We start from the raw sequence: 19840 nt of genomic DNA on the forward strand, positions 1-19840 counted from the left end.
GGTGAGTTTCTCGTTCCGAGTCAGATACCCTCCCGACTCTCGAACCGCCCATGCCATCGTCGTCCACCGAGCCTGATGTCTACTCTTCCGTCTCTTTCTGTCTCTCTCTCTCTCTCTCTCTCTCTCTCTCTCTCTTTCTCTCTGGCGATAGTCGTCGGCTTAAATACGCGCCAGGCGCGACGGAAATTAAAAGTGGACCGCGCGATTCTATCGCGACAACGGTACAGCGCCTGTAGCTTTTCCTTCGCCCTTCCGTCGACTTTGTCGACGTCGTCCTTTCTTCGATTCTTCGCGATTGCGCCGCGGGGATCGATGATCTCTCAGTAGAAACAGTGGCTGCTTTTAACGGGCGGAGTTAAAGGAGACGAGAGGAAAGGGAAGGAAATTTCGCATCGAACCTCGTCCGCGTCCCATCCACGGTCGAGTCACCGAAGCCTTCGACATTTAACGAGTCCGTAGGGCTCCTTCAACGGCCTCCTTTTCATCGCGGGGTTAACAAAACGCGCGCGTTGCGCGGCATAATGGGCCGCGGGGTCCTCCCGTGGATCCCAGCCGGAAGGGCACAAAAGCGATCTCGAGCGTCCGCGTCGTGAAAGCGCGTGGCTCCGGCTGAGCTCGCAGAAAGTACGAGGAGAATGATTACACGGCCAGCGGCGTAGGCGAGGGCCGCGGACGGAGAAGCGGTACCCCGTTGAAAAGGGTCAAACGCGCACGGTACGTCTCGCGAGTAAACGCGACAAAGCGGCCCGACACGGCCGTTCGCGCTTCTGTCGCCACGCGGTAGCGGAGGTAACGCGAAACCGTTGACCGACCCTCTGCAGTGGAGGCGGACGGAAAGAGGCAGACGACCGGGTCCAGTTTCTGTTTCCACGGTTGTAACGAGCCTGCGTCTACGAGTGCACCTGGCTTAATTGCACTTGGGTGTTAACAGCGATTCTCCGCGCGCTCTTGCGTCCTCCTCCAACCCCCGTGCAACAACAGTCATACTCCAGACTGAAATCGTCCGAGTTTCACTAAGAAACGCTGCATCGATGCATCTAAGATCGCGCAACATCGAGAAAACACTGGTAGAACACCCATCCACCCTCTTGTCCCTCGAAGAAGTTAACTTCGAACAAGAGCTCTTCCATGTTACCGCGTCGATTTCAGGATCGTCCACAGCACACCCCGCCGTTCGAAACCGGTCGTGTCCGTGTGCCTACACTTCGCAACAGGGAAACTAAAAAGCACCGCGGCCTGGCCGGTCGCCTTGTGTTGTTCGCATTTTACTTTGTGCCCGATGCGTAAGAGGATTATATCCTCCGTCCGCTCCGCCGCCAGGACGGAGATAGGTGTCCACGAGCGAGAGACGAGAAGGGAAAGAATCACTCGCGGGAACGATCTCGGAGGTTTCACTGGAAGAGGGAGAGAGCGAGATGGGGAGAGGACAAGGGTGCAACGAGCGAGCCAAGAGATATTGGAGGACAGCTAAGCAAGACAGAGAACGATTAAAGAAGAAGAGAGAACGCAAAGAGAGACGGATGGTGGCCATGGCGGGGTAGTAAGTGGTGGTTATGCTTCACTTTTCACGGGGGCGCTATTGTTCCCTATTATCCGGCGTGATTAGTCGATGATGCAGGTAAGCTACCGCGGGGGGTCCCATTATACTGCCAGCCAGAGCCACTACTCGTTCATCCGCGAACTGCGTGAGTTTCGGCCAGGAACATTGCGACCGTCTCCTCTCCTTTGCAACAACGTGTCCCACGTATATATATATATATACCTCCATCCGTCTCTGTTCGAGGCTCGCGTACCTCAGCCCTGGCTCCACGGACGGTCGGTTCCACCGTCGAGGGTATTCTCTACCCTGACGATGGACGGGGCGAATCGGTAGCACCGCCGACCTGCTGTGAAATTTATACTCTTAACGTGAACAATGATCGCGGCATCTCCGCCCCGGCGTTTTTGCACGGCCGATTTGTATCAACGTTCGAGTAACGGCCGCCCCTTTTATCCCGGGGAATCTGCGAATCTGCTTTGCCGAGTAATTAGACCGTGGTGCCCCATGGCTCTGTGTATCGTTCTCCCGTCGTCCCCCTTCTTCCGCCGCCGTTTCATCCCCGCGTCGCGTCGCTAGCAGCCTCGTAACCATCGTCGAGCACCTGGAGATCGATCCAGGAATCGATCGCGCCGTGGCGTAGAATTACGCGGATCATCTCTGTACCGTTGCAAACCGGTCGTAGGATGGCTGGGTTCTGCAGCAGGTACAGGGGGTGGTAATTGCGCTTGGGAATTCCCTGCGATCGATGAGAGGCTCTGGCTGCCGAATTCATCGAGAGATTTCCAACTTCAGTGAGAGTGGAGATTGCGAGATCGGTACTTGGGTCAGTCCACGTTCGATCGTTGGTTCCTCTTCTTGGTGTATGGAGAGTGGCAGAAGTGTGATCGAACGACTATAACGCGACACCCTCGCGATGCGCAAGGTGGTGGCGGCGCTCGAGATCGATCAGGCCAACAACTGTGACATAATACCTACTTAACGAGGGATACACGGGGTGGCGACGGTTAAAAACGGGCGAGAAAGAAAGGGAGGGCGAGGCGGAGGGTGGGGGTTGTTCGGGCAGGCGGAGAGAATAGGGCAGCGGTGGTTAGATAACAAGCGATTAACGACGGTCGTCCAACTTGAAACCGTCGCCCACCGGGTAGGGGCCCAAGGGAGAGACATAATGGCGACGAAGGTAAACGAGAGGTGGTACGAAGGTCGGTGAACAAGGCTACGGGGAAGAAAGGCGACGGTTCGCCTCTGCCTGGCTTTTAATGCCTCGCGTAAAATAAGCGACTAATTACTTGACGCCGTTCACAGTAAACGCGAATTAAAAAGGAACCTGGTCCTCGTTCTCGCGGGCAAGAGAACGGCCCCTTTGTCTACCGTCGACTGTTGGGTTGGCGCCCTGTCTTTCCTCGCTTTCGTGCCGCGCCACTTTCGTCGAGCTAATCTTCGTGCGAAGACCGATCGAAGCGGACGTCCAGATCCGCCGGAAGAGGGGACCGGCCCTCGTGCTCGATCTCTCGTGAAATGACTCTCGCGATCTGAATCCGTGTCGCGTCTTCTTCCCTTTTCTCTCCTGCCATATAAACGTCGCACCGTTATTGTAAAACGTGGAAATGTAGCTCCAGTTGGTTAAGCTGAATTACCAAAAACCATCGAGACCACCAGGAGTACTTAATTGCAGCTCCCTCATTACCAAGCTGCCCCACAATTAACCCCAATCCACAACCGATGATTTCATTATCTTATCAGCGAACTCATCGCTCGAACGCATCACCGCGGAACGAGGGGGTGACTAATGTAAGAGAGATAACTTTTAATTCGGTGTCAGGCTCTGGTAAGCACCAAGGGGGGTGGTGGGCCGGGGTGGAATGAATTAAAATCATGAGGACGACCAGTGTAAGAGGGGGTCGACGCGATGTTGCGGTCAATAATGGCGTTTTCACGTTTTGACTGGCGACGCGGGGGATTCGATCTAAATTTCGGGTACGCCAGACGGGGGTAGTGTTAATGGACGAGGGCGATGCCGTATCCCCTAAGGACAATCGTGCCGGTCAAATTAGGTAACTTTCGTAAATAGCCCGTCTGTATGGTTTTCTGCCGCTGGCTAGGACCGCCGTCGAGAGTCAAGGGTTGCTCCCGACCGTGCGTTTTTCCCTCCTCGAGGGCGTCTCGGTGGAATTCCGATAATTCGAGTAATCGTCGCGCTCTGGCGAACGACGAGAGGACACGCTCGAAAATCTTCGCGACACGAGTCTCGCTTTCGAAACTTTCGTGCGCGCGTGCGACGGATGTTTAAATTACAAAGGAGACAAAAAAATTGCAGTTTTCAGTTAAGTCCCGCCTCATTTCTTTACGGGGCGACGCGCGAGTTCGAAACAAGGTACGCTGGTTGAATTACACGGGCCGAACTTGCATTACAAACTTAAATTACAAAACGTAATACGTCCGGTTCTTACGAGAAGAGAATATTCCATCCTTGGAGCAGAACGTCGTTCGCGTTTCGCATTTTTTTTTTTTTTTTCGTTTCTATTAATTACAGAAATTTCACGTGCCCGATATCGGCCGGGCTTTGTACACTGCCGGGTTGATTACAGGGCAGAGCAAAAATTGCGGAGTAAATGAGGAATCGGATGAAAAAGTAGACATCGTTATTTTGTTGGTCGAACAATGTAAATGGACTTGTTTGCCGGGGTACGGTGCATTATGATTATTTTAATAAAGGATCAGTCACTGCGCGTTCGATGGGAAAAATAGGGAATTTAACGAAGAATACACGCACCCGTTGCCCGCGTTTATGACGATACAATTAAGTAAACAATATACCGGTTCGTTACGACAGGGCGAGGGGGTGGCGGTCGGCGGTATGATGGGAAAAATATAACATTAACACAAAAGGAACAAAAATTGCCGGACATTTTACGAACGGCCGGATATCATCTCGCGTAAAAGCGAGCCGATCCATCAAAATGTTCGATACCCGATTTCATTTTAAAACAATAAACCTCACCCCCCGTTCTCCTTATCCGACATTATAAATGAACAACAATTATTCGCGCATTCTCGCTGCGGATACCATCTCGCGATTAATTAAAAAAGTTCCCGCGTGGCTTCGATGGCTAGAAGCGGCGGGGCGAAGGGTTGCGGGGAGGGAAAAAAATCCCGCCCACGTATCGCGCGCGAGTGAAATAACGAAAAGGAGAGAACGAGAGAGAGAGAGATAGAGAGAGAGAGAGAGAGAGAGAGAAAGAGAGAAAGAGAGAAAGAGAAAGCCACGAAAATACAGATGGAACGGGAGGGGAAAAAAGACGAGGAACGCAACGAATGCATAACATAGCGTTGGTTTTTCGAAAAACTCAATCTTCGATATTCGTTTCACGAGCTTCAAGAGGGAAACATTACGCTGTATCCATAATAGAACGCGCGTGCATTTCCTGAAACCAATAAAAAAAAGGAGAGAGAGAGAGAGAGAGAGAGAGAGAGAAAAAGAAGAAAAAGGAGAAAGTAAACCGAAGCTTCCCGCAGCTACCTCGAATCGAATCTGCATTTTCCTAATCCTCCTCTTTTTCTCTTACAGTGAAACAAACTCGCGGCGGAAATATAATATTCGCGGATGAGTTCGCGAAAGTTTCAATTAATAACCGCGATCGAAAAGTGGAAACGTCCGCGGGAGATACCGCGGCCTGAAACGGCACAAAGGGTTAAATTACCCCGAAAATCAGTCCCATCGACTTAACAGCCGGCACGACGAGCCGCGGAGCGCCCGCGCCACCCCCCCGTTCCGCCATTGTCTTTTTCCTAGCGCATTTTCCAGGTGTATCCCCTACGGTTCTTCAGTCGTGGAACCGAAGGAAGCCGGAAAAATTCCACGAACCGTGGGCGCGTTTGCCCAACGGAGCCCACGAAAAGTCGTAGTTTCGCGACCCCGGAGACTTTAAGGATTACACGCGCACCCTCTCCCCCTCCTTCCGTTAAAATGCGTGCCCGTTCGTGTAAATACAAAAGCCGGGCGTAACGCGAAATTTTCGCCAGCCAAGCAGCCATAAACTCGTGCGGATTTTCTGCTGATTTTAAATATCGAAAAATCCAGATCGCGCGATTGTGACGATTAAATTGCCGTGTTTAATGGAACTGTGTTTAATCACGTGTCGGATGTGGCGCGCGGTAAACAAGTTTGGCCGCGCTGATACCTACACTTTATCGATTGGATCCGCACGTAATGCGGCGTGAAAAACTCCGTCGGAGCCCTAAGAGGCCTCCGGGGAACATTAAAGTTAATTGATCTCTTAATTTCGAATATTTCAACGGTTCGTAGATTCTCCACGGATACTCGAACGTAACTTCTTCGTTATCGAGTTACGTATAAGTCTAGTGATTTCGTGCGATCAAAATTCCCGGTAAAAGTACTGCAACATTTCCGAAACGGGGAGCAATACCTCTTAGAGACAACGCAGATAAAGATGGTCGCTCGAACCTTTCAGATTTCGTTCCAAGGATCCCGCGTGCACGTCGAGAATCGCATCGCGACAGACGAGACATCGAGTGTTTCGATATCAGTATCAATTTCACGGTCCACACAGACGATTCGGTTCAAATATTGAATTTATCTGTACTCATCAGGGTCGCGCATCGAGATACAAATCCCGACACGTATCGAGTGCTCCTCCACCGGGTGTCCTCGTTAATAGAGTTCGAGCGAACCCATTTCCAAGGGTGTCTTAAGACCAAGATCTCACCCCTTTCTCCAATAACGTTCGTCTCGCCGGTGCAATCCAGCGAATCTCTCGCGAGGATTACGAGGCGCGTGAAAAATGTGCGCACGGCGAATAAAAGCGAAGAGGACGAGGACGGATGGGTCGCCACAGTCGCGATTCGCGTTTTTGGGCCGTTTCTGGGAAACCGAGCGCGCGGCCAACGAGAGCGCACGGGGCGAGGACGACACGGTGGTTGAAAGCGGGTGGCAGGGGGTGGAAAGGCGAGCGGGTACGTCGCGGAGAGACTTTCTTTGCCAGCCTGAAATGGGAGTCTTGCGCGCTCGCGATGATTACGCGCGCGAAAGAAAGAAATAGCGGGACAAAGAGGGAAGGCGGCGGTGAAAGGGAGACGAAGGACGCGAAGGGTTGGAACGGGGAGCGAGAGATGCCGCGCTACGACCCGGGTCTCGGTGATATTGCCGCTCCGGCTAAATGAAACCGCACGTGAAAAAAACGCCGGGAGAAAGGTGCAAGAGCGCTACGACGACGCTCCGGCGAATCGTCGTCCCGACGCCTACTCGTTCGATTTTCTCTGCCCACCCCCGCGTCCTCCGCGCCCCCTGTCCCGTCACGTCGGCCTCCTGCCGCCTGCCACCCCCTCGCGATTCGGAAAATTTCAGCCTCGCGCTGGAACGCGTCGCGAGCGTCGAATCGAGCAGGACTTACACGCCTGCGATTGATCGTGGGATTAATCGACGAACTCTGGAGATTCTAGAGTACTCTGGAGTACTCGAGGGGTGGTTTGGATATCTCGAAGCATTTTTCTTTTAATTCTTAACGCTTGCTTCGTGGATATTGAAATTATGTTAGGGTAAAAATTGCGAGGAGAGTTGATTTCATTGGACTCGTGGTTTCGATCGTTCGAAGAGAAGCGACGAAATTACTTTTCGCCGAGCTTAATGGACGCGATTAATGGAACAGCAGGTGGTGAAATGTTTGGCGTAGCGTTCGATAGGATCAACAACATGGTAATTACCGGGGGATGGATAGTTCGGTTGTGCATCGAGCCACTCTGCCGTGAAAAGAATGTCTCGCGAAGTTCGAAGCGACTCCCTTTCGGTGTCCCTCCGCATAATACCCCTTCGAGGTCCTTTGATCGTATCTACGAAAGGGGTGGTTTATGACTGCATTATTTGCCGCACGGTTCAGTTCACGCGAATGTTATCTGGCCTGCTTGTTGTGAGAAGAAAGTCGACTCCCGTTCATTCTTGTAAAGAAGACAATCTCTAAATCCGAGAACTCGTGTCGCGTAAACGAACCATTTCCCCTGCTGTGTACAGGGTGTTTCTAAAATTGTGCTGCGACAATGTCTCCCAATTTACGATCAGTGTCGAATCGAAAAACGCGATGATGATCCACACGTTACTTTCTGTCGAGAGAAGACAGAAGAATAAATGGAACGGCGTGGGAAAGAACAAAACGCGTCTTAACGCCGTGGTTGCCTTTTTTTATCCGACCGCCCCGTGCAAAAGGCTCGCGATCAAATTTTCCTCCTTTCCCGGGGACTAGGGAAGGGCCGGCGCGTCGGGTTGCCGCGCGAGATAAAGACATTCGTGGAAAAGCCCTGGCCCGGCAAACAGGCCGCTCCATTCTCTGGCCGTCCGAGCGCGGTTGACCGTTGCCAAAGGACCGTTCATCGCGGAAACGAAAACGCGAATCGTTGAACGCGCGCTCGCAAAAACGCCCTTGCACACGCTCCTCCGCACACGTACGCGCGGACGGGGGATGAAGAGCGGGTGGTCGTGAAGCGAGCGAGAGAGAGAGAGAGAGAGAGAGAGAGAGAGAGAGACAGAGAGAAAGAGATCGAGGTATCCAGAGGGAGAGAGCGAGGGTGAGAGTCGTCGGTTGGGTTGGGGTGGTGGTTTGTCGGCGTTGGTGTGAGTGAGGGAGGGCTGGAGGGTGTGTGAGGGGGTGGTCGGGTGGCGCGATCGATCGGATGGCTCTGGTTGCCTCCGGTTCAAAGAAAAGCCGGCGCGCGGAATCGGGTGCGGTAGGTAAAGCGTGTATACGCGCGACATCCGGCTAATCAGAAAATGTAGGAGCGCGGGAGACTAATAGAGAGTGAAAAGGCATTGAATAAACAAACACAGCGGGGCGGCGAGGATCGTGGAGGAGGGACGGTAGGAGAGAGAACAAGAGGGGCCAGCGGGGGTGGAGGACGAAGGACAGAACGAGGGGTTCCCGTGTCGAGGGGTTTCGTTCACTGTCGAACGCCGACGGAGACGGGAACGAAGGAGGGGAGGCGGATGGAAAAGGACGAACCGGGTGGTGTACGGAGAGAATAAACGACGGCCAGGGAGAACGATGGGACGAGCGAGAAGAGTCGCGCGACAGAGGTGTGTAAGATGAGAAGAAAATCAGAAGCAGAAGCAAACGAGAAGAAGAGGAACGACGCGAGTACAAGGTGAAAGAAGAGACGGAGGAGACGAGAAGCGGAGCGGGCGGGGGATGAAAATTGCAGGAAGGATGGAAAAAGACGATAGACGAGGCGAGGATGCTCGAGGAGGAACGAAGCGAAGCAACAGAGAGAAAGAGAGAGAGAAAGAGAGAGAGAGACGAGGGCGAGATAGGGCTATTAGGGTTGGGTATAGGCGCCGCCCCGGCTATTAGAGGGTTGTTTCACCCCTACCACGACGGTGAAACGCCGCGGTACGTTCAGACACGAACACACACGCTTACGTGGTACGTGTGTACTCGCAACATCGTCGTCCTCCTACCTCGTTTCTCGCGTTGCTCGTCCCACCCTCGTCGGTTTCCTCGACGCGCGATCGCACGCATACACCGTCAAACCGCCTCCACGTGTCATATCGTGCGCACACGCTCGCACGCTCGCGGGGGCGTTTTGTACACGTACACGCGTGGTCGAGTCAGGTTTCCACGGCAACCGGCCGCTGCTTGCGGGAGAGATGCCTTTAATAAGTATCTTCTGTAGAGAGCGGAGATGGACCAGCCAGCTTTCCGCCGCTGTACAAGTGAGAGCCCGACGAAGCGCGAGCGTGTGCGTCGCGCACACTCGCCCAGCTCCTCTGTACAACTACACGTTGGTCTACGTATGGACCAAGTCGTCCGACCACCGTGCCACTATAACGCACCACCTTTCGACGGTGAAGGGTGGTTGGTGCGTTAAACCATCTCTCCTCTCCCTGACCGGACTGCCTCGGCCCTGTGACTGATCCTCCCTCCCTCTCTCTCTCTCTCTCTTCTCTCTCTCTCTCTCTCACCCACCCTCTAGCTCTCTTTTTCTACCATTTACCAGGCACGATCCGCCGCTAATAGAAGGTGGTATGGAGTCACTGCTGCGGTTCTTTCGCGTGCGCGTCCCTCTCCGCCCTCACCAGCCAGAAGGGGTGAACACGAACCGCTCGAAGGGTAAGAGGAGCAACGGATGGAGAGACTAGGTACCCGCTCGTCCCGTGCGGAGAGATTCGGTGTGCGCGCGCGAGAGTGGTATCCCGATGGGCTCTGCCACGGGGTGGAAACGCGCGCGGAGGGATGGTGATACATCGGTATGCATTTCAGCGGCGGAGCCAGCGTTGGAAAAGAGGGCGCGGGAAAAAGGGCGGAGAAGCGCGGCGGCGGAGGAAAGTAGGGGAACCGACGTATGTACACAGAGAGAGAGAGAGAAAGAGAGAGAGAGAGAGAGAGAGGGAGAGGACGGAAAGGCGGGTGGACGAGGTTGGATCAGGTAGAGGAGCGAAGAGGGTTGAGAGAGGTGGTGGTAGTCCTGGAGCTCTGACGGGGATGAAGCGGAGGGAGAAACGACGCCGGCGACAGCTCGTCTAAATGCTAATAGCTTTATCGACTGGATCTCAAAGTCCCCGAGTTTCGATTCTTGCTCCACCTTCTCTCGCGCGTCGCACAATCCGCGTTCCCATCTGCGCCGCATTTCCACGCTCTTTGCACGTCCGTAGAAAGGGAAGAAAGAGCGCGCGGCATCGGCCCGTCCTCTCCTTTATCTATCGTCGCGCTCTCTCCGACTTTCCCTCCTCCTCCTCCTCCTTCCCACATCGCCGTGCCGTCGCTCTCCCTTTTCACCGCTCTCGCCGTTCCTTGCCGGTTTTTCCTTTTTATTTCACCCTTTGCCCTTTTCCTCCTTTTGTTAGGCCGGCGTTACCGGTGATATCCGCGATTTTTTGGATGAACGTGGCCAACCTTCTTCCCACCGGTTTCCCTGTTCGTTCTCCCGTACGCCTTCCGGGTCACCACCCCATATCTCATCTCTCTATTCCCTTCTCCTTTTTGTTTCAAGCCTTTCTCGTCCCGATCTCAAACGCTTTCTCGTTCATCCTCCTCCTTGTCGTTGAATCGAAAAGCGCGCCGAAAGGGAACGAGAGACAGAGAGAGAGAGAGAAAGAGGGAGAGAGAGAAAGAGGGAGAGAACACGAAGGGTGGAGAGAAAAATATCGACCAGAAGCATGCGGTATCCGCACGCGATGCTGCAGCGTTGCAACGCAATCGCGATAAGTGCATCCGAGACGGCTATTAGAAGGAAGGCCTATTAAGAGCGCGCCAGAGGGCGGCGGTGGAGGAACGGCGGGGTGAGGGACACTTTGGAATTTTTTCCGCTTTGAGTTGTCGTGTCTCGCGCTCGACAAGCGGGCAAAAGACGCGATGGAGCGGGGGCCGGCCGTTCCGACGGTGTTTAAGGTCAGCAAAAAGCCGTTCGCGGCCCCGATAACTAGTTAGCCTGATATCGGGGATCGAGGCTGGAAGGTTTTCTCCGTGGGCACTATCTGAAAGATTGGCTGGGCGCATTGTGACCCCGGCTGCATGCGGCCCCCGTCGGAACGTTAATATTCGTAGCCGGGGAAAATGCGTTCTGATCGCAACGGCCAAGAGTAATACCGATGCGGAACGCCGGGCCACAATGGACCGACCAATCCTTTTGATAGATTCTGATCAAAGGACCTCAGCTGCTCTGGCTGCTCAAAGTATCCATAGCTCTTTTGCGGTGCTGCCTCTACCCCGTTCTCCATCCCTCTCCCCCTCCCTGTTACGTTATCCATCGATAACATAACACATCGAGCGTATTCCAGCGTCCGATGAACGCGAGGAGGGCTTAATGCGATTCGCGATAGTCCACGAGGAACGCACCCTGATGAACTGAGAGACGCTTCTTGTTCTACCTCCGTATCGAGGGTTTTCAGTTCCTCTTTTTCGAGTTTCGAGAACAATATTCATTTTGAGAAGGGTTAATATTAAGAAGTTTTAGTGTTGATGGATCGTCTGGCTGGAGATGTCTTGTCTGGTAAGAGCGGTTGTACTTGGGGAGGTATTTGAAGTTAAGTAGGGAAATTAGGGGAAAGAAGTTGGGGTAAGATTGTCTTAGTTTCCCAGAGAAATCGACGACCCCTGATTTCGGGTAATTCAAGATCGTCGAGAGGGTGGGATTATAAGGCTAATATTTCTCAAGCATTTGTATATCCAAGTACAAACAGGAAGCCGATCAACGGACGCTTAAACGATCCTCGAGTAACGAACGACAAGGTGACTAGCCAGTGCAGTCTGTCCGGAGAACCCCGCTCGCAGCTTTAATCTCGAATATTAACGTCGTTCCTTTGGAAACGGAATTTTATGACTAATGTATTGTATCCATTCGACGAAGCTCTCTGTATCGCCCGGTACGCTGACCTTTTTGTAGCGTCACGCTGTTTTCAATGCGAAGAGAACCATATTGGCTCGCCATATCTGAAAGACTACCCCTGACCACGAGCGAGCCAAACAGAAGTGCTCGCACTTTTTATCGATCCTACCGTTATCGCACCCAAAACGTCGACAAGAAACGACAGACGAGCGAAGAAAACCTAAGAGCGATGGTTGGCGATGCAAAGATTTCTGCCACCCGCGCCACTTCGCGTTAGATAGCCCCTCGCAATAATCATCGTTAGCCCGTCGAAGCGCGGGGGCGAACAAATCACGATCTCCTCCAATTAACGCGGCTCGCCAGCCGCGCAGATATTCCAGCGGAAATTCCCTCCGTCGAATTAGCGAAGTTGTTACGCGATCGCGTGGCGGTGGTGCCCGGCCCGCTCTCTCGTCGAGCTGAAATGGTCGCGTGGCCACGAGGGTACTTCTAATTACCGATAATAGCGGTAAAGAGAACGGCTACCGAAGTGCTAGGGTAGTCAGTGGCGTTGGCGGTACAACCAGGGACGAAGACAGAGAGAGAGAGAGAGAGGGAGAGCGAAAGCTAGCGCGCGTTATCGTACGAGGGTGGCGGGGGCTGGTTTCGTTGGGCCCCATCGAAGAACCCTTCGGTTATTCGAAACAACAAAGACCCGCCGGCACCCTCTCTACCGTATCCGCTTCCCCAGCAATCATTTACTCTTGCTGGAGGCCATCGCTCGTCACAATGGCCAAGTTATCCATCCACTCCGGCTACTTGCCCGGGAAACGACCACCGCCTACGGCTGGCACTCGTCTTTTCCATCGCCTCCGCGGGCTCGCTTTCCGCGCGCCACTCGACAGAGGAAAACAAACACGCACACCTCTTCTCCGCACCCTATCCTGCCTATCCAGCGAACGCGTTACGCTTCCTCCTCGCTCTCGTCTCGTCGCGGCCCGCTATGGCGGCACATCGGACCGTGATGCTCTTCTCCGCGCCGCAGAGTTACTTTGCGTCGAGAGATTGTTCCGAGCCACTTGCTGAACGTCCCCGCGATCGTCCGCTTCCTAACGATCGTCCGCGGTGTCGTCGTTCCACTCTTCGAGTTTCCATTCAACCTCCTTGCACACGCCGCGCGATCCTCCCTTCTACGGAGTGTCTCTCCTCTCGGTTTTGTTCCGCGTTACCAATGTGGGAGAATGAGGCGAGTGATTCTTGGGTAGCGATCGGATGGTTTCCGGTTTCGCGGTTGCGAGCTGCGATTTTTCGAGGATACCTAGACGGGGATATCGAATGATTCGAGATGGTGGCGGGGTGTTTTTGAAGTAAGCAGAATAGCTGAGAGAACGGCTGATCTTGAGGAATGATGAATCGATCGAATAGGATGTTTCGAACATTTTTTACGAGCCGTTTCATTTTACCATTTTTTGTTACCCAGAATACCTTCGAACTAACCCAGAACCTTTTACACGTTTCGTGCAACTATAAAACCAGATTAATTCACGCGTTTCAAGTATTTTAAAATGCAATCGCGCAACGCATATTTTTCTCTCGCGGTGAAAACGTCAGTTTGAACGATTAAACTAAAGAAGACCTCGCCAGTCTTCGGTTATCAAGCCAAACGACCGGAAACGCTAATTACGATCTAAGCGTTCCGCCGCATCAGACAAGGTTTCCAGCCGGAAGAGATATCACGCGGATAATAATGTAAACAGGAGGAGCAGCGGGCGAGGTTTTCCCTGCCAGCGATCCAAGGCAGTTCGAGGAACAATGGGGCGGCGCGTCGACCGCGCGCGGGGGATGAAAAATGAAACGTCGCCGCGTCGCAACGCGAACTGATTACCCCCGCGGTCGACCGGTCGCGCAACATTTTTATGCGCGTTCGCACGAATTATTTATCCGTGCCCGCCCCCTAGAAACCGTTCGATCTCCGTGGACGTGCACGTTAAACGGGATGGCCGAGGGGGTGGACGACCCCGTGGCGGCGATGCTCCCGAAACCTGACGCGAGTTCGCGAGCAACTGTTCGCGTGTTTGCGAGCAACGCGCTGGCTGGCTGCTATCCTCCTGTTCTACTTGATGTTGGAAACCTTACACGCTCCCAAAGCTTCTTGAACCTGGCGAGTTATACCTCGCGGGAGTCCTTCGGAACGAGCAACAGCCACTATCGCGTCTGATTCCGTGGAATTCCAAGTGGGGTTGCTTGCTCGACGCTTTCGAAGACACCAAATTCCGACAGCTTTGAACACGTTTGTCTAAACATGATCAAAAAAAGTGTCCTCTCGTTCAGTCTCTCGGAAATTCCGATTCAAGTGTCGACTCTCGACAACTCATCCACCGCTCCCTCGAGTCCGTTGGCTAATTCACGCGATCGTGCAAAAAGCGAGAATCGGTCTGCCGGGAGTATCGCTTAAAAATTCAGCTCCTTAACGACCGAGCAGGAGAAAAATGACGGCGAGAAGCGATGTAGAGGAGAAAATCGTCCAAGGGGATGCGAAGGACGGACGGACGGAGGGGGTGGTATAAAAAACGCGCGCCTCGCGCGCACCGCGGCGGGATGGTTGATGGCGTAAACTATTTCCCGTTTGCCAGCGACTCGAAAGGCGGCCAGACCCTGGTGTACGCCTTTTCACTCCTTTTACACGATGGGGCGATGCACTTATTAGACACTGGCTGGGCCGTATAAAGCTCGAAACGCACGGTTTACAGTGCCGCGGGTACGGACAGTTGGGCGATGGTTTTGGTAGGTTTAGTTGGCAACAAGAACGTTTCGAAACCACACGTACACGCCGCCGCCGATATAGCGCGGCGCGCGCGGAGAGAGGCGGTTAGCTTCAGCGTGAAACTGACCTCTCTCTGTGCGAGCGTGGTCCCGGCCTGCTGCTGATGCTGCTGCTGCTGCTGCTGCCGCTGGTGCAGCGGTAAACTGCACTTTAGTACTATGGCCCGGCTTAAGCGATATTGAAGCGAAACCCTTTATACACTTAAAACATTTACCGTCATTACGGGGCGATCGTTCATGCACGGCCACCGCGGGACGCCACGGATAATAACCGAACGGTCGATTTTCCAAGCGTGCTCGCGTACCTGCCGATTTAACGACCTTGTAAACCACGATGCCTCCTCCATAGGGGTGGGAAATGCGTCCACCAGCTAGATTATTACCATCGCCACGCCAGGTCTCTGTACGCAGGTATTTTCGTAATCGCGGACGTGTAACGAGCGAAGAACGAACTTTGAGGACAGCTAACAGAGCTTAAGAAGCAGCGCGAATGAAATAGAATAGTAACGGAAAAAGAAACGAAAGCGTGTCTCCCATAAATCTCAATCTAAGAAAGCGCGCTATTTATAGTCCCAAAGTAGCCGAGGCAATGAAGTCGGATATCAAGGATGACTCTTTACCCGAGTTCCGTCATATAAAGAAGCAACCACGAATGAACGAGGGGGTAGTTCAGCGTGAAGTAGTTCGATCGAAACAGCGGGAGAAGTATCCACCAAAAACGAAAAAAAAAAAAAAAACCCACCCAGCGTAAATCTGACGTCCACGTTGATCGATCGTCCATCCACCTCGTCTATGAAAACGCGAGTGATCATCGTCGCTGCGAACTCGAGCCACGGAAGCGGCGGTCCGCGTAATACGGTCTGCCTGTTGGCGGGTATCGAAAGGATGGCCACGGGTGTGCCATTAAAAGGACGAAACGAAGTCCCAGAAGGGATATTGCGCCCTCGACGGCTTTGCTGGATAGATGGATGGACGGTGTCGCACCTACGGACACCCACGGCCCCTTTGGCGGCGATGGTTTTGCTCGGGTGAGCCCACATGTCGTCGTACCGCGCCCCAACGGGGCCCGTAGCCACGAGAGAAAGGAACGCACTCGCGCCCCAAATGGACCGTGCACCGGAGAGAACCGCGCGCCGCTCTAATAGGAACCAACCGAGCAGCCAAGTGGTTTACCCCGCGGGGCTACGAAAAGAGAGGGGAACGGGACTCTATCTGTCGGCATTTATCATCGATTAAATCGTAAACGCCCGCTATCCGCGCGTCCATCGGGGGCAGCCAGTCTCCGTTGGTCTATGAAACCGAGCGCCGCTCGAATCGACTTCCGAGTAAATGGCGCGGCGCGTCAGGACTCGAAACCCTCTAAATAGCCCGCGAAATCGCTCTCGTTAATGCACTGCGCGAATTTGCGTGCGGGCCGCGCGCACCGTCTCTGTCGAGGCTGATCCCGCGGGATTCTCTGCGGTGGTCATTCAACGGACCGTCGACTCGACATTTAGAAACATCGAGTTTCAGATCTTCTCGAAGAGAAGTTGGAACGTCCAACGCGTTTTTCGAGAGTTTTCCTCCAAGTAAGAATACGAGTGGAACAACGTTTCACTCTGTAGTCGTTCTCCAACTATATCATCACTCGTGCACACGATAGTGTCATTCGTCATCCGCAGGATCTTAAAAAAAAAGGTACAACGCAGCTCTAATGCGTTCGGACAGAGCCGACCGCCGCGATCGCAATAAATCCCCGTCGAGCCGCGAAGAGCATATAAATTAAGAAATTTATGGCGCTCTTTCCGATTCCTCGCCCTCCGCGCCGGGGCGGACCAGTTCCGTCTCCAGCGGCGGTAAAAACCGTGGAAGAGAAACCGTTCCACGAGGAACGTTTCTCGAGCGGAAACGGAGGCGACGGAGCGTCTGTTTGAGCGGCGCGCGAGCCGCAACCCCGTGGGCTAGGGCTGTTCGCGTCGATACAGGTGCAATGTAAACCCCTTTCCCTGCCGCGCGTTCCTACGCTCCGATCTATCGAACCCCGCGATCCCTCCGTCGACTTTCCATTCGACGGGCGCGGAAAAACATTCCCAGGGAAATTTCAGCCGGCCAAAAGCCCAGGGCACGGTGACAAGTAGCGCCATAAATAGAGCCGATGCGACGGGATACGTCGCGTTCCCCACCCCCGTTTCGTATCACTGGCGATGCCTTCGCGTCGGTCGTCACCCCGATATCTTTCTCTTCTTTACACAGAGTCGCTGATCCGACCGACACACCATCCGCCCCGTCCACCCCTTCGCAGCTCGTGAAAATCACAGCCCAGACCATCGACGGATGGGATATCAGCGTGGCATCCACGTACGGCCCCCTGGCTTCCGGCCTGCGAGAGCCGCGCACACGAGTCGGCGAACCTCGCGAATAAAACCCGCGGCGCAGTAAATAAAAATTACAGCCCCCTCGGCAAGGATCGACGAGTTTGACCGGAAACCATCTCAGGCGTGCACTCGCCTCGCAATGCCACCGTTACTATTTACGTATACGCGTACCCGTCGGCGCGGGTACTCTCGTCGTGATTGCTGGTTTCCTCTGGTCGTTGTATATTTTTTTTTTTTTTTCTACGTTTCCTTTTTCGCGTTTTCATATACACGCGGGTATTTTTCATTTTTTTCCCCTACCTTTATTTTCGTTCCGTTTTTTTTTTTTGTAGATTTTTTATTTTTCGGTCCGCGCCGCGGCGATATTTAAAGTTCTTCGACCGGTAATTCGAGTAATCGGGTTTCGATAACGATACAGAGGGAGAGCCGGACCGTTTAACCGGCAATAGCGAGGCAATGATATTCCGGACTTTTTTATTATTAGTTCCTAGAGAGACTTCATAGGCTGGCGGCGTGGATGTTTTATACGCGCATTCGAAAATCGTCGACAGCGTTGTTACGTGCGTGCCCAGCGGCTGTGTGCGAACGCGCATGTACGTACACTTTTTTCCGCTCAAAACGCGACCTCTCTTTCGAACGCTCGACGATTTACAAACCGTCATGCGAGTGATCATGTAACTGCCGCGTTATTCGTCCCTTTTTTTTCGATCGACCCCCCCACCACCCGCCCACTATCTATCGTGAAATATTGTAGAGTGATCTTGCTATTGACGATTGGTTACAAACGTTAAACTGGCCACCGCCCGGCAATTAATGGGCCGCTATCGCGCGCGGCTGGTAAAATATTTCGTTGGAACCGCCGCGCGGCCGATCGCGAACACCCCGTCGACACGGGAGCGGCGTTTCGCGTTTTCCCATCGTCGTCTGTCACGCGGCAATTACCGCGGCTGCCACCGGAAAATTCCGCTAATGCGTCTCGATTCTTAATTACGATGCTGTGTATGTTAATTATCCGTCCGTCGAGGGGGTGGATTCGACGCACGTTCCACTGGTACCGTAGCAATTAAAGTATTCGCGCTGTCCACGCGCGCCGTTGTCGTTCGCTTGTCAATTTCGAGAGGAAAAATTTCAGAAGATTTTACAAAAGTTCACCCTGAATTGTCTATCGTTAGCACGATGCTCTGATAAAGAGATTGATGTATTAAAAAATTCGTGCGGCTTGCAGTCTCGTTTTCCGATCGACACCCCAAATGTATGCGCGACGCGATGTATACACGTTTCACACAAAATGGCGTCACGTGTCTCCAATTGGAAACATCGCGCGGATACTCGCCTAAAGGGCAGTCGATCTTAATCGCGGAATCGCGTCATTGGAGAACAGAGGGAGATAGAAATACGGAGAGAGAGAGAGAGAGAGAGAGGGGAAGAGCGTACACGTTGGTGAAAACATCCGAACGGCAAAAAGAGCCTCGTCGAAGGGTACATTTCCCGGTTAGAAATCCTCATTCGCGGCTCGCTAATAGAAGCGACAACGGCGCTACCAATTTGTCAAGTCGACAAAGTCCTTGGGCCGTGTCGCCGCGCGCGGCAAGTATCATCGTCGCGCGGCAGTATCCATCCGGGTACAGAAATTTCCTGAAAAATATACCCTCCCCGAAGGGCGAGGAGTCAACGGCGCTGGAGACAGATGCGCCAACGCTCTGACAAAGAGAGAGAAAGAGAGAGAGAGAGGATGGGCAGGCAACGTAGAGAGAACCAAAAAGAGGGAAAGAAAAGGGGAGAGAACGAGGGACACGGAAAAGGGGGCGGAGAGAGGACACGGACGGAGAGGGCGAAAGAGAAAGAGAGCGAGAGGGTGTAGGTGGAGGAAACACAGCCGGTGTACACCGGCCACATTGGCAGCAACAGTGGCAGCCAGCAGCCACCCCACAGATACTACAGAGCTGTTGGACAAGCTGTAGCCTTCACAACCGAATTAGAATGAATCGACCCTTGCCACCTTCTCTATCTCCGCTCCATACCTCTCTCTCCATCCCTCCGAGCCTCCTGCCGCGGTTTTATTCTCTTTACGCGCCGCGTTCACCCCGCTCTCCTCCTTTTTCCTATCTCCACCGACTCTCCTCCTCCATCTAGTCCCACCTCTGTCCCTCTCCCTCTCTCTCTCCATCTTGGCGACCCCCCTACGATAATCTTCGTCCCACCTTCCGAAATCAGGCTCGAGCCTCTCTTTCCCTGGTCCTCTATCCCAGGACTCGGCTGCCTCTTCCTTCCCGTTCCCATCCGAAACGCTTCAGTACCACCCTCGGCTACAAACTCCGCCGGCTGGGCTTCTGGTAACTGTCTTTCCTTCCTCCTTCGCCACCCCCGTTATACGGGAATCCGACGGCGGCCAACATCCCTGCTGGCATCCCCCTTACCGCGCGTTATATCTTCCGCGCTCTTCCACCGATCCCTCTGTCTTGTCTCCGCGTATACCACCACGGTACGTTCCACTCCTCCAGGCCGCTGAATATCTTGCTCCTTCGGAGCCGAGTTATATAAAGTTTTTACGATTTTTCGAGCTCTGCCTCCCGAGTCAACCATCCCCCTCGTCGTTCTCGTCCCTTACCCACCTTACCCTCTTCCCGCGTAGCCGCAGAGCGGTTCGTCGTCGTCGTCGTCGTCGTCGTCGTCGTCGTCGTCCTCGTAGCTCCCCAACGCGAAACCGCAACGAGCGCGCTCGCGCGACCCCGGGGATAATCCCGTGTATCTTTCGGATAAGAGACCTATAAATTTGTTTGCCCTGTCACCTCAGCAGCCCCTCTCTTCACCCCTGTCG

This window comes from Xylocopa sonorina, chromosome 10 (genome assembly GCF_050948175.1).
Source record: "Xylocopa sonorina isolate GNS202 chromosome 10, iyXylSono1_principal, whole genome shotgun sequence".
NCBI classification, from domain to species: Eukaryota; Metazoa; Arthropoda; class Insecta; order Hymenoptera; family Apidae; genus Xylocopa; species Xylocopa sonorina.